Here is a 15110-nt window from a genome sequence, read left to right as displayed (position 1 = left end):
CACTCCTCTGTGCTCTCACTGCGGCAACCGCCGGCCCTGGCCGCGACGGGCCGCCCGCCGCTGCGGACAGACGGACGCACGACAGCGGGAAGGCCGACTCCTCTTCGTCCCTCATCGGCCGCAGGTGTCATCGGAGCGGCAGCAGGGGTTCACCACCAGCAGCTACATTGCACAACCCGACCCCTGCGCGCCCTGCGGGGAGGGCGGTGGTTTGACTCGCTGGAGGCCACTGCAAAGTCGCTGTAAACAGTCTCATCTTTCAGTCCTACGCCGTGTATTTATGACTCACCCAGTTCTCCGGAGGTATGAGGTCCTCATATCGCCGGTGCTATGAAATTAACGCGTCGCAGCCTGGGCGGGCGGCTGGGGAGCTCGCAGGGCTTTTGCGACGGCAAATAAATCGTTCCGTCCACTCTGGGCTGTTTTATGATGATGATGATTATTATTTATATTTTTATCGTGGATATTGGGGCGTGGGGGGTTCTGGGCTCTGGGGTGGAACAGCGAAGCCCTCAGGAAACCAGCTCGCTCCCAGAGCGCGCCGCGCCAGTACAGGGCAGAGGACGGGAGCTCACCACCGTGGGGGGCGGAGGGAACCGCACTGAGCATGTCTGGCCTGGGCCGGCGGCAGCGCTGCCCCGAAAAATTGTAACCTGGCTGCGGATTTCTTGCAATATTCCCCCACGGGTGTGTGTATGTGTGTGGTTATGGTTGTACATTCACACGTGTGCACACCTGCTCGTCCCTCTCTCCTGAGAAAGGCGAGCAGCCCCCGGGCAGCCCTGCCAGTGACCGCTGCCCGGTACCGCCCCCCCCCGCGGGGAGTCACAGCTGCTGCTGGGGGCTTTGGCAGCTCGGGGAGTGGGAGCCACGCTGGGGCCGTCTCTGCCGGCTCGTCCCGCCCGGGCACCGCCAGTGGCACCGGGGGCTGCCTTTCCCCAACTCCGTCTCTCCTCGTTTGCCGCATACCGCCTCTATTCCCCTCCCCTCTGCCACATTCCCATGTGTATGTCCCGGCCAGCCCAGGTCCCGCAGGGAGACGATGCAGGAGGCAGGTAGGACCAGCTCCCACTGCCTGCCCGGGACTTTCTGCACGTTGGGCACCAAAAAGGACTGTGGTGGATTGAACTTGGCTGGATGCCAGGTGCCCACCAAGCCACTCTATCACTCCACTGCCTCAGATGGACAGGGAAGAAAAAATATAAGATAAGGCTCGGTGGTCACAATAAAGACAGGGAGATTACTCACCAATTACCATGACGGGCAAAACAGACTCAACTCGGAGAAATTAATTTAATTTATTACCAAGCAAGTCAGAGTAGGATAATGAAAAGTAAAACCAAATCTTAAAACACCTTCCCCCCACCCCTCCCTTCTACCCAGGCTCAGCTTCACTCCTGGTTTTGTCTACCTCCTCCCATGGAGTGGTGCAGGGGGATGGGAATGGAGGTTGCTGTCAGTTCATCATAGTCTCTGCCACTCCTTCCTCTTCATACTTTTCCCCTGCTCCAGCATGGGAGACAGTCCTCCACAAACTTCTCCAACGTGAGTCCTTCCCACAGGCTGCAGTTCTTCACGAACCGCTCCAGAATGGGTCCTTTCCATGGGGTGCAGTCCTTCAGGAACAGACTGCTCCAGCATGGGTCACAAGTCCTGCCAGCAAACCTGCTCCAGTGTGGGCTTCTCTCTCCACGGGGTCACAGGTCCTGCCAGGAACCTGCTCCAGCATGGACTTTCCACAGTGTCACAGCCTTCTTCAGGTACAGCCACCTGCACCAGTGTGGGGTCCTCCACGTGTTGCAGGTGGATATCTGTTCCACCATAGAACAACATGGGCTGCAGGGAGTAAGCCTGCCTCACCATGGTCTTCACCACAGGCTGCAGGGGAATCTCTGCTCCAGTGCCTGGAGCACCTCCTCCCCCTCCTTCTTCACTGAACTTGGTGTCTGCAGAGTTGTTTCTGTCACATATTCTCACTCCTCTCTCCTGCTACAGTTGCTGTTGTGCAGCGACTTTCCCCCCCTTCTTAAATATATCACAGAGGTGCTACCACTGTTGCAGATTGTCTCAGCCTTGGTCTGCAGCAAGTCCATCTTGGAGATGGCTGGAATTGGCTCTATTGGACAACTTCTCACAGAAGCCACCCCTGTAGCCCCCTTGCTACCAGAACCTTGCCATGCAAACCCAATACAGTGCCATATGCATGAAGTGCTGCATGCACAAAAAGCCACTCCCAGGCTGTACAGAGCAGGCAGAAAGGTTAGAGGAATGGCTGCAATGTGGTGCTTCTGTTAGGAGTCAGGGACTGAGACACATTGAAATGAATGTCTTGGTTACCTTGTTAATATGCAGTGAGATGGATTCCTACTATTTTAACTAAAAGACCATTAACTAAATCTTTACTGCACATATTGAACAGAATGACCTCAATGCATGGGTATTCCTTTGCATGGGTTTTGTCAGTGCAAAGCCACTAATTTTCTTAAAATAACATCAGGTTCATCACCATCATGAAGACAAGACAGAGACTGTGTAACTGTAATACTACAGGAGTTTATTTTTTCTTGCTATTAAAAGCTGCTGAAAGCCCAGTTTTTAATGTATGCATTATTTAGCTCATGTGTTGCTTTTCCATGCGAGAGACAGAACCTGACACACCAATGTGATGTTCACAGAGTTCACTTTATTGTCAGACCGGGATAGCTTTATATCAAAGCTGCCCTGTCCACGCGCCTTGCAACGATGTGATTGATTACAACACGCGCTATACAATAATGTGATAGGCTGCATGCACTGTCCACGTGCTCTGCATGTGTGTGTCCAGCGATTGCTCATTCATTGTTACCTTCTTATGGGGCTCCTTTTGTTTCTTTTGACTCTGGCTTCACCTCTCAGCCAGGCTGGTGACAACCCCATCCCCCTGGGTGGAGGGGAGGCTCTGCCACTACATCTCCCCCTCTTTCATTTAATATAATGTTAACAATACACCGTATCACGCTTTGAAGACAGTGTGAAATACAGGGTAAGAACATTAAGGCTAACACAATTACAATTAACAAGAACAGACCTGTTTTCAATATTCCTTTTAACCAAACAAGGCATCCAACCCAAAAAACCCAACATCTTATTTTCTTGTTCTGCAAATCTTTTATCTTTTTATCTTTTAAGTTCAAACAACACATACAATCAAACTCTTCATAACTGTGACCATGGCCAATAACAAAAAATTTAATCACTGCTCTGTTTTACAAAGTGGTATTCTCAACATTGGCTACATCCGTTGTTAAAAGTGATAACACCTCTGAGGTTAAGGGTCGTCATCATTGCAATCGGTTTCTTTTTTGTTAGCTAGCCAATGTCTCACCCACTTTGCTGGGATCCATGAATTTTTATGGTTGCCTGTAGAAACACAAGCATATCCCCTTCCCCAGGTTATTAATGACATAGGACCTTCCCATTGTTGTGTTATCGGATTAAACACACTAACCTTAGGTACATTTTCAGAAAAATCTTTGACATTTTTTATATAGTCCATAAGAACAGTCTCACTTTTAGGATTAAGCCAGTTCAGCACATAAAATCCCTTCATCAATACCTCTTCTGAACTCACACCAATTCCCCCTTGTTTTTTCAAAACAGACAAAAGATTTTTCAAGGTGCGGTGTGCACGCTCAATAATTGCCTGGCCAGTAGAATTATAAGGGACTCCGAACAGGTGGTGTACCTTCCACTGGACGAGGAAGGTTGCAAGTGTGTCAGAACGGTATGCGGGACCATTATCTGTTTTGATCTGTGTAGGAACACCCATGACAGCAAAAGCTTGTAATAAATGACGCTTTACCGCTTTTGCATTTGCTGAGGTCAAAGCTGTAGCCCACAACAGCCCTGAACAGGTATCTATGGATGCATGAATGTACTTTTGTCGGCCAAACGGTGCAAATTCAGTAATATCAGTTTGCCATAACTGACCTGGCTGCAAGCCCCAAGGATTTACTCCCTTTTGTTGCAGAGGCACTATGCGGGCACAATCAGGACAAGCTGCAATAATGCAGCAGCTTGTTCCTTGGTAAGTGCAAACTGTTTTCGGAGTGATGCTGAGGACTGATGGAAGAACTCGTGAGCTTGTCTGTCTTGTTCAAAAGGAGATACATCTGTCACTACTACAAGCTTGTCTATAACGTTGTTTCCCTCAGCTAGACCACCTGGCAGGTTATAATGGCTTTTTATATGCATTATAAATACTGGCGCAGTCCTATAATCTAACACGTTTCACAAATCTAATAATGCTTCAAACAACAAGGAGTTGGAAACTCGCTGCAAAAGCGCTCTATGTATTCTTTGCACAACTCCCACAACATAAAGAGAATCTGCTACCAGATTAATTGGGCAGTTATGCCATTTTTGTAATGCTGCTATCACCGCTTGCAACTCTAAAATTTGAACTGATCCTTCAGCTACAACAATCCGTGAATGCCACTGACCATTTTCAAACCATACAAAACCTCCTTTGCGTGAACGACTACTTGCATCCGTGAAAATGGTTATGGCATCTAATGGACACTCACTAACAATTGACATAGGCTCCAAGGGGAGGTTGGTTTTAAATATGGGATGCGGTGGATAATGATTGTCCACCTGCACCGGAATCCAGGCAAGAGCTAAGGCAAGATCGTCATGTTTGAGAAGGATCTGTTCAAACAGATTGAGAGAAATAGGGATCACAATTTTAGCAACATACAACCCAGACAAAGTCAGATATCGGCTTAGTCCTTTCACTATCACTTGGGCAATGATGTTTTTTTGTTTTTGACTGTTTAGAAATATCCATTCTAATACCAACAACGGATCCTTTTCTTCCGTGCTCCACTGGGCCAAAAGTCCTGCCACCTCCTTATTGATATTATAGACATAAAGAGTAACTGGCAATTCTGATCTTATCTGCTGAGCAGTATTCTGTGAAATTTTTCTTGCAATCTGCTCAAGTGCTTTTTGTGCTTCTGGTGTAAGGCACCGTGGTTCTTGGGGATCTCGTCCCCCACGAAGGAGACTAAAAAACGTTTGCAAATCTGTATTTGTAATTCCCACAACATTTCTTATCCACTGCAAGTCCCCTACCAACTTCATTGCATCGTGAAGGGTTACTACCTTTGCTTTCACAGTAAGCTTCTGAGGTCTAATCATGGCCTGAGTTAGTTCATATCCTAAATATTTCCATGGCGCGGTTCGCTGTACCTTTTCTGGTGCCACAACCAGACCCCACTGACCTAATTGCTTTGTCAACTGAATTATTGTATCCTCACTAATTTCCTTTTCATTGCACAAAAGGATATCATCCATATAATGATAGATGATCATCTGAGGGTGTTGTTGCCTAAATGACTTTAAAGCCAAATCTACATACCATTGGCAAATAGTAGGAGAATTTTTCATTCCCTGAGGTAACACTACCCAATGATATCTTTTCATGGGAGCTTGATGATTAAGCACTGGAACAGTAAAGACAAACTTTTCACAATCCTCTGGGTGTAATGGGATCGTGAAAAAACAATCCTTCAAATCAACGACAATTATATCCCAATCTTTTGGAAGCATGGTTGGGGTAGGAAGACCTGGTTGCAGTGCCCCCATTACTGCATTAATTGCCCTAAGGTCCTGTGACAAATGCCACTTCCCTGATTTCTTCTGGATAGTAAAAACAAGTGTATTCCACGGGCTGGTGGAAGGGACCAAATGTCTGAGACGGAGTTGCTCTTCAACCAACTCCTCTAAATGCGCGAGCTTTTCCTTTGGTAATGGCCGTTGATCCACCCAGACAGGATCATTTGTTTCCCAACTCAGCTTCATACACGGCCAGGTGTCGCTCGCCGCAATGGCCATTATCAAAAAGGTGACTGCATGACTATTCCCCACTGAGGCATCACACCCCTTCCTAAAAATGCAATTGTCGTGTTCAGAACATAAGGTCGTACCCATGCCTCTAAGCCCTCGACCTCTTATCTTAACCATATGTGTGCTGATGTGAATAGGAGTGGCCCCCCCAATCCCCACTACCATGGTGTTTACTGCTTCTAAAGGCCAACATGGAGGCCAATCAGCACAAGGGATAATCATCACATCTGCGCCTGAATCTAAAAGCATTCTTTTTCTCCTAATCTCACTTCCAGGCCCATATATGGAAACTAACCTAGATGGTTTGTCCAAAGTAATTTTTTCCGTGAAAGCAACCACAGGGGCTCCGGTAGAGCTAAAATCTTTCTGACCTCTTTCTGCATCTAAAGCCTTTGGAACACGTGCTCTAAAGGGTACCAATTGCGCTATACGGGTCCCCTGTTTAACAGTCACAGGGGGTGTTAAGACTTGCAACATAATGCCTATGGGTCCAACACAATCAGAGTCTATTAATCCAGGCAAAACAAACAATCCCTGTCTTGAAGCAGAAGAACGACCTATTAAAAGTGCACTCAATCCATACCCTAGGGGCCCCATTACTGTAGATGGAACTACATGTACAGACTGGTCTGTTATTGTGACATCTGTTCCCACGGCCAGATCGACACCTGTGCTTCCTGAGGTTGCTGCCCTGAGCTCGGACAAACAACCATGGCTGTTCCCCCTCTCGGCTGGTATTGTGGTATCATTGCGCCCCAGCCCCCAGTGCTGGCCCTCCCGTTTCCTGGCAGCGGTGTCCCATCTTTTTTAAATTTTGATCGACACTCCAATGCTCGGTGTCCATACTTATCAAACCGACTGCACGTGCCATCGAAGCGCGAATAATCGAGGGGAGCTGGCGACTGAGTAGTGCCGTTACTAGGTCCCCCTCTCCGAGTGTACTGAGGGCAATTTCTTTTAAGATGTCCTGTCTGTCCACAAGTAAAACATGCTAGGCCACAAGAAGAAGGGCTTCGGCCTTTCATTGCAGGCTTAAGTGCTGCAGCCAAGGCCGCAGCGTGGGCTTGAGCATGTCTTTTTGCCTTTTCTACCTCCTGTTGCATAATCAGTACCTGTGTACAAGCTTCCATCATCTCTGCCAGAGAAGTAGTTTTTCCCAAGCTGGCTAATATCTGTTGGCATTGGGTGTTTGCATTCATCATGGCCAAATCTTTCCCCACAGCAGCTTTTGCCTCTGGAGTCAGGTTAGGAGAAGCATCTATAGCTTCTTTTAAACGGTCCACAAACTTCATATATGGTTCCTCAGGATTCTGCTTTATTGTAGAATAGGGTGGCACAGGGTTACCTATATTTGGTAATTCTTTCACTGCCTCCAGGGCAAGCCCTTGCGTTTACTGCAAAATCATTGGATGAAGTGCTGCCTGAGTGGCACCATCCGCATATTGTCCACGACCTAGTAATTGGTCCATGCTAGCTCATCGTAATGGATCATCAGCTGGTAAATGAACATTTTCTAATACGGCCAATTCCACCTTCCCCTGCCACTTGTCCAAGAACAGCAAATACCCCATTGGGGGAAACAATATCTCGATCAATGCCTTAATATCTGTCGGAGTTAGTACTTGCCCCTGAATCGATTAGCTGCATCGCATGCTTATTATCCATACCATATTGCATAACTGCACTTTGCAATTGCTTAACCGTTTTCCAAAGGGCAACCACTGCCTTTGTCCTCTATTATCTATGTGCACCGGCATTGCTGTAATACTACCAGGTAACATAATCCTTTCAATGGTTGCATCCCTGATTACCCCTTGCCAGCGTTGCCCTGCATTATAAGAGTGATCTCGAGGAATATCTCTACCCTGATGCACAGGGGCAGCACTCAAATTATCACTACTATCACTATTATACAATTCCCTTGTGTTTCCCTGTGGATCAGTAAGTCGACGCATATTCGCAAACTGATCTGCTGACGCAGTGTCCAGCCCTTTTCCATATCGCGCTCACAAATATTCATCTGCTTCCCTTATGGACCACATCCCATCTTCTACACATTGCCTTGCCCATTTTTGTATTCGCTCCTTTTTAATACGGAGCTCCTCAGGAGTGAGGTCCAATTCCGCCCCCTCCCGTTCCCGTTTTCCCCGTTTTTCACATTCCCTGCCAATTGCCTCCAACCCGTCCTTAATTACATCTGACGCCTTTTTATATGCTATTAACCGCGAAGTATTACTTGAACCGCCATCTAGCCGCTTCATTGCTTTTAGAACTTCTTGCATCTGAATCTCCTGCCGTCTCAGTAAGTCCTTCAGGCTCTGCACGTGGCTCTCCTCCTGGAAGTCAGGGCGATTCTGCGGTGCTCCATCCTGGTGCTCCATCAGGTCCTCCGGCAGAGGCACATCAGCTGGATTAATTTGTCCTGGTTTGTCGAAACTTGCTGGTTGCTGCCATTCGTCGTCGGAGGCAGGCAATGGGTCAAAGGGTGCAGAGGGTATAATTTGCTCTCCGCTCCAGAACTCCAGATCTGATACGGGACGTACCAGCGGTATTGATTTTTCGGAGTTCTCAGAGAGGGGGCAGCTCAGTTCCTCGGATCAGCTGACTGAAGCCAGCTCGGCCGGAGCCGGGAGCGAAATCTCGAAGCTACAGAGGTAAGAGGGTAAAGAGAGGGGGTTCTGGTCGCGTTTTCGATTCCGCTACCCGGGAGTCCCCGGCAGCCCTTGCGGAACCGGCTGACGTGGCGCGGCCGTTACCACGGTGATGGAAGTCACACCCCTCCCCCTTGCTTTGAAAAAGCCTCTGGGAGTCCATGAGGTGCTGGGAGGTGAACGTGCTTGTGAGGCAGGTGAGCACTACCCACACGGTGCTGCAGCAGCGACTGGGGCTGCTCGTGCAGTAGGGTTCAGAGGTTCTGTCACTCCTCGCTGTTAGACCTCTCACTTGTTGCTGGTGACACAGACTGGGGTGTAGCAGGGCAAGTAGACTGGACACAACTAGCTCTTGTAGGTGAGTTTGTCCAGGGTTTCATTTTGTTTTCTTGTCCCCAATTTAACTAAGGGTAGTAATGGTTTCTAGAAAAAGAAAGCTGTTACTGCTGTTAATACAAAGGGTGTGTCTACACAGACACTACCTGCCAAAAAGGATGCAGCCACCCAGGCTTTTGGCTGTGCAGAGTGTCTGTGCCTGGCATTAGTATCAGAGAATGGTATGGTAGGCACCTGTGTACGATGTGACCAGGTGAATGACTTACTGTGCCTAGTGGCAGAGCTTAAGGAAGAGGTGGAGAGACTAAGGAGCATTAGGGAGAGTGAAGAAGAAATAGACTGGTGGGGTCAGGCTCTTTTGACTCCTAAGGGTGTGCAACAGGAGATGGTAAAGCCTTGTCCCTCCTGCCATAAGGTGGATACAGCAGATCTAATTGATGGGGGGGAATGGAAACAGGTCCCTGATCGGAGAGGTAAAAGAACCCTCTCTCGAACCCCATCACCACCCTTGGTGCCCCGAACAAATAGATATGAGGCCCTGGACCCTGAAAATCAGGCAGAGGACAGCCAAGAAGATCCACCTGGAGAGCCCTCTGTATGGACCTCATCAACAAAAAGAATCACAACTGCAGCTGTAAGAGGAAAAAAAAAGAGTGGTAGTAGTCGGTGACTCTCTTCTGAGGGGAACAGAGGGCCCTATATGTAGCCCAGACCCATCACACAGGGAGGTCTGCTGCCTTCCTGGGGCCAGGGTGAGGGACATTAATAGAAGACTTCCAGAGCTAATTCAGCCCTCAGACTACTATCCCCTGTTAGTAGTCCAAGCTGGCAGCGAGGACATCAACAGAAGAAGTATCAAGATAATTAAAAAGGACTTTAAAGCACTGGGTCAGTCAGTTCATGGGACGGGAGCACAAGTGATATTTGCCTCAGTTCCTGTGCTAGCTGGGATGGATGAGGAACTAAATAAAGAGAGGAGCAGAAAAGCCCATCTCATCAACAGGTGGCTTAAGGATTGGTGTCACCGTCAAAATTTTGGGTTTTTTGACCATGGGGCAAGCTCCGTGGTACCCAGTCTCCTCAAATCAGATGGGCTTCATCCTTCTAGGGAGAGCAAGAGGACTATAGCCCATAAGTTGGCAGGGCTGATCAGGAGGGCTTTAAACTAGGTTTGAAGGGGGAAGGGATTGAAACTGGGCTCTCCAAAGATCAGCCTAAGGATGGAAAGCCCAAATTAAGAGGGAAATCAGCAGCCCACTTGAAATGCATGTACACTAATGCACGCAGTATGGGCAATAAACAAGAGGAGCTGAAAGCCATCGTGCAGCAGGAAAGCTATGACATAGTTGCCATCACAGAAACATGGTGGGATGACTCATATGACTGGAGTGCTGCTATGTGTGGCTACAAGCTCTTCAGAAAAGATAGGCAGGGTAGGAGAGGTGGAGGGGTGGCTTTATATGTTAGAGAGTCACTCGACTCTGTTAAACTTGAGGTCAGCAGTGACAAGGTTGAGTGCCTGTGGACCAGAATCAGGGGGAAGTCCAACAAGGCTGACATCCTCGTGGGTGTCTGTTATAGACTGCCCAACCAGGACGATGAAGGAGATGAATTATTCTACAAGCAGCTGGCAGATGTCTCAAAATTGACAGCCCTTGTTCTTGTGGGTGACTTTAACCTGCCGGATATCTGCTGGGAGCTCAATACTGCACAGAAGAGGCAGTCTAGGAAGTTCCTAGAGTGTATAGAGGACAATTTCCTTCATCAGCTGGTAAATGAGCCCACCAGGGGCAAGACCCCGCTAGACCTACTGTTTACAAACAGAGAAGGGCTGGTGGGAGATGTAGTGGTTGGAGGCCGCCTGGGGCATAGCGACCATGAAATAATAGAATTTTCAATACTCAGAGATGCAGGGAGAACCATTAACAAAACCTCTACGCTGGACTTCCGGAGGGCAGATTTTTGCCTATTCAGAAGTCTAGTTCAGAGCATACCCTGGGAAACAATGCTTAAAAACAAGGGGGCCCAGGAGGGTTGGACATGCTTCAAGCAGGTGGTTTTGAGTGCACAGGAACAGGCTATACCAGTGTGCCGAAAGGCTAGCCAGCGGGGAAGACAACCGGCTTGGCTAAACAGGGAGATTCTGAATGAAATCAGAAATAAAAAGAGACTTTACCGACTGTGGAAAAAAGGCCTGGCTACTTATGAAGAATTTATGGAAATAGCTAGATCATGCAGAAAAAAGATCAGGGAAACAAAAGTGCAATTTGAAGTTAACTTGGCCAATTCTGTCAGGGATAATAAAAAGTCCTTCTTCAAATATGTTAATAACAAAAGGAGGGGCAAGGAAAACCTCCATTCTCTCTTGGACTCTGAAGGAAATATAGTTAACAAAGATGAGGAGAAAGCTGAGGTACTTAATACCTACTTTGCCTCAGTTTTTACCAGTAAGACAGGTGGCCCTCAGGACAACTCATCTCTGGAGGTGGTTGACAGAGATAGGAAGCCAAATAGGCCCCTTATATTCCAGGAGGAAATAGTTGGTGATTTACTGAGCCATCTGGATCCTCACAAGTCTATGGGACCAGATGGGATCCATCCTAGGGTGATGAGGGAGCTAGCAGAAGAACTTGCCAAGCCGCTCTCCATCATCTTCCAACGGTCCTGGCTCACTGGGGAGGTCCCATATGATTGGAAATTGGCCAATGTTACCCCAGTCCACAAAAAGGGCTGCAGAGCTGACCCTGGCAACTACAGGCCTGTCAGCCTGACCTCGGTGCCTGGCAGGGTTATGGAGCAGATCATCCTGAATGGAATCACACAGCACCTTCAGGATGGACAAGGGATCAGACCCAGCCAGCATGGGTTTAGGAGGGGCAGGTCCTGTCTGACCAACCTGATCTCCTTTTATGATCAGGTGACCCAGCTGGTGGATGAGGGGAAAGCCGTGGATGTGGTCTATCTGGACTTCAGCAAGGCCTTTGACACTGTCTCCCATAATATACTCTTGCAAAAGCTGGTAGCCCATGGCTTGGACAAGTGTACTCTACGCTGGGTTAAGAACTGGCTGGAGGGCCGGGCCCAGAGAGTGCTGGTGAATGGGGCTGCATCCAGCTGGCGGCCAGTCACTAGTGGTGTTCCCCAGGGGTCAGTGTTGGGTCCAGTCCTGTTTAACATCTTTATTGATGGTTTAGATGAGGGGATTGAGACCATCATCAGCAAATTTGCTGATGACACCAAGTTGGGAGGGAGTGTCGACCTGCTGGAAGGCAGGAGGGCTCTGCAGAGGGATCTGGATAGACTGGAAAAATGGGCTGATTCCAATGGGATGAAGTTCAATAAGGCCAAATGCCGGGTGCTGCACTTTGGTCACAACAACCCCCTGCAGCGCTACAGGCTGGGTGCAGAGTGGCTGGAGAGCAGTCAGACAGAAAGGGACCTGGGGGTACTAATTGACAGGAAGCTCAACATGAGCCAACAGTGTGCCCAGGTGGCCAAGAAGGCCAACGGTATCCTGTCCTGTATCAAAAATAGCGTGGTCAGCAGGACAAGGGAAGTGATCCTTCCCCTGTACTCTGCATTGGTGAGGCCACACCTGGAGTATTGTGTTCAGTTCTGGGCCCCTCAGTTCAGGAAAGACATTGAAGTGCTGGAGCGGGTCCAGAGAAGAGCAACACGACTGGTGAAGGGACTTGAACACAAGACCTATGGGGAGAGGCTGAGGGAGCTGGGGTTGTTTAGTCTAGAGAAGAGGAGGCTTAGAGGTGACCTCATCACTCTCTATAACTACCTGAAGGGAAGTTATAGCCAGGTGGGGATTGGTCTCTTCTCCCAGGCAGTTAGCAATAGGACAAGGGGGCATGGGCTTAAACTCTGCCAGGGGAAATTTAGGCTGGATATTAGAAAGAAATTCTTTACAGAGAGAGTGGTCAGGCATTGGAATGGCCTGCCCAGGGAGGTAGTGGACTCACCATCCCTAGAGGTTTTTAAACTGAGATTGGACATGGCACTTAGTGCCATGATCTAGTAAACGGACTAGAGTTGGACCAAGGGTTGGACTCGATGATCTCTGAGGTCTTTTCTAACCCAGTCGATTCTGTGATTCACGGCGGGCGGCTCCGGGGGGACGGCACACGCTTCTGGCTCCCCTGAGACTTCCTCCATCAGCAGCGTGATCTCCCGCCACGGTCCGGCGAGATCGCAAGCCTCGCGACTCCCCCTTGTGACCGCTTCCCATAGTTCAGTCCCTATCTCCTCCCATGTACCGGGAGAAAAAAATTCGTCCGTCGATCGGACACAGCCCTTCCGCTGGGCGAATAGTTGCTCCACCGCGTCTTTTTCCAAAAATCTTCCTGTTCGTGCAGCCAGCTGGAGAATACTTTTCACTATTAATTTTTCTTCCACGGATGCCGCATTTCCTATGCCGCCTGATTTCCCATAGGCCCACTTTCCGCTATTCTTCGAGCGCCCGGCTTCTCTTCACGGTCCCAGCGGCTTCCTCGCTTTTTCACTTCCATCGATCTTCTTCGATACGAAGTATCACGTCGGGGTCACCAAAATGTCGCTTTTCCATGTGAGAGACGGAACCTGACACACCAATGTGATGTTCACAGAGTTCACTTTATTGTCGGACCGGGCTAGCTTTATACCAAAGCTGCCCTGTCCACGCGCCTTGCAACGATGTGACTGGTTACAACGCGCGCTATACAGTAACGTGATAGGCTGCATGTACTGTCCACGTGCTCTGCATGTTTGTGTCCAGCGATTGCTCATTCATTGTTACCTTCTTATGGGGCTCCTTTTGTTTCTTTTGTCTCTGGCTTCAGGTCTCAGCCAAGCTGGTGACAACACCATCCTCCCGGGCGGGCTGGGGGCTCTGCCACTGCACTCATGTGAGAAATGCAGTTGTGATTCATGCTAAGATGTTTAATGTTTACAGATATAACCAAATGAGGCACGGGCTCTGAACCTGGAAAAAAGAAAAGGTGGTTAAGTTCTATGTAAAAAGTTGTGAAACTTGTTTATGAAGTTGTATTGATAGAGGGAACTAACATTTTAAGGGTTAACCAACCACATAATGAGTGCCTACTAACGAACTAACGCTTTAAGCCACATAATGAATATCTAGTTTAGAGCTCTATGTAACCAGTTGTGTTAAGAATAAAAAAGAACCTCATCGAATGCCAAGATAAGAAGTTTTACAGCACCAGCTGTAACCTTGAGGAGACAAGATAACCAAGATTTACAGCAAAAAGGGGGCGCCAGTCTGATTTCGGTCGACTTAGCAGCTTGGGTTCCAGCCAATTCATCATAATGAGCCAAAGGTAAAAAGTTCACTGTGACGAAGCTGAAGGAGCCTTCATACAAAGACCTTCAAAGACCCCTCCTCAAAATCACCAAGTGACACTGTGCAGGCATAACAGGGGAGGGTCAAGGAGGAGACTATGGAAATGGTTATCTGAGACTCATTTTAATAAGAAGCGGGGAAAGAGTGTGAATATGTATAGGCATTCCTGGGGATATGAATATGCAATACCTTACTGTATTTAAGCACACTTCTTATTGTTAAAAGGTGTGCGTGTTGGATGGAGCGAATCCCCCGCACATGCAGTGCTGTTTTGCTTATGCTCTAATGAACATGTGTTAAAGGAATACAATTAAGGAATTTGATTAAACGTTGTTTATCCATAGAAAAAGCGTAAGTTATTTATTTCACTCATGTGAACCATAGTGAAAGGAAATGTAATGCAGATGTCTTAGCTGCACTAATAGGATGGTTGAAATAAATGGAGAGTAAACTTGCTAGTTCTTAATCACAAAAATAATGTACCTGCCTCTCCCTGTACTGCTGTTGCAAGTCTCTTGGTAAGGAGAGTAACTGAGACCCTTGTGCACTCTTTGTGGAAATGAAAGTAACCACTGTAAAATTTCCATAGTTCTAATAAAAGCTAACAAAAACTACAAAAACTTAAGAATTGATTATATTTATCTATAGAGGTCATAAAGTTTAAAGCACAAGTTTTTAGGAGCTGCTTGAGATAAAACGTTTTTTGGTGAGGAAAAAAAAGAACTTTTGTTGTCAGAAAAAAACCAAACACACAAAACAGAAAGAGAAAAATAACCCATTCAGACCTCAGTAAAGTGTGTCTTTATATTGCAAAGACTGTCTCACTTAAAACAAGTTTAAAAGGTGCTTGACATTATGCACTATGGTCTCAATTTTGTTAATATTTG

The sequence above is a fragment of the Columba livia genome, chromosome W (genome assembly GCF_036013475.1).
Source record: "Columba livia isolate bColLiv1 breed racing homer chromosome W, bColLiv1.pat.W.v2, whole genome shotgun sequence".
Classification (NCBI taxonomy): Eukaryota; Metazoa; Chordata; class Aves; order Columbiformes; family Columbidae; genus Columba; species Columba livia.
The sequence above is the reverse complement of the archived record's forward strand: the minus strand, read 5'-3'. Positions refer to the sequence as shown.